The sequence below is a fragment of the Glossina fuscipes genome, unplaced genomic scaffold (assembly GCF_014805625.2).
Source record: "Glossina fuscipes isolate IAEA_lab_2018 unplaced genomic scaffold, Yale_Gfus_2 2, whole genome shotgun sequence".
Taxonomy (NCBI): Eukaryota; Metazoa; Arthropoda; class Insecta; order Diptera; family Glossinidae; genus Glossina; species Glossina fuscipes.
This window is the reverse complement of record NW_023998416.1, coordinates 19,989,011-19,989,953: the sequence shown is the minus strand read 5'-3', so window position 1 is coordinate 19,989,953 and position 943 is coordinate 19,989,011.

Sequence of the window (943 nt, the reverse complement as noted above, 5' to 3'; positions counted from 1 at the left end):
TTATTATTTTATTTATTTATTTTATATTATTTAACATTATATTATATTATGTTTTATTTTATATTATAATACATAGTTTTTGTGAATGTAATGCATGATACATACGTTAAATTAGGAAAATTAAGAAAAAATGTAAAATAATAATAATAATTGTAAAAAAGTAGTATTTGTAATATTGTAAAATAAGTTTATAATTATAATATATAATTTTTGTGAATGTAATGCATGATACATACGTTAAATTCGCATGATTAAGATAATTGCAGAATACGTTTATAATGGTGTAGGCCTAAAGGGGAGCCCCTTTGGCAACGCGCCTATCACGGTACCTCATGGGTGGCGTGGAAAACTATATTCGTGCTGCTTTTATTATCCTGTCCTTTAACTTCACAATAAAATTAAAATTACTTACTTTCATTCACATTTAATTACATTTGTGCTGCTTTGCAGAAGGACTTTTGCCGTTTTAAATAGCTTTCTATAATTTGTTTACAGATATGTTCGGTCCATCTCCTAAGCCGTCCTAGTAGAAAATTAACTGATTTAAATTTAGTTATTTCAAATATATATCGGAAAAAAACTTCAGGTTTAAGATGTTATCGTTAAATCGGATGCTGACTAAGAGTGTATATGTATTATGTGGTCCTGGAGAAATGCGAAAGACAAATGAGTATATCTCCATCGAATTTTCATCTAAATAGTGAAATATATGCCAATTATATAAACCTTCTGAATAAGAATGGTCAAAACTATAGTAAAGTAGTTGGTTATACGTTTGGGTGTTTTATAACTTTAGAACATCAGGAAATTTATATCAGATCTCCAAAAAGAATTACAGTATTACAGTTACAGGCAATAATCATGTTCTGCTGCTTCTCTAACTGCTCGAGCCTTGTACTATTCAGGAGACGTACAAGGGGAGATGAATTTATATTTTTGATAC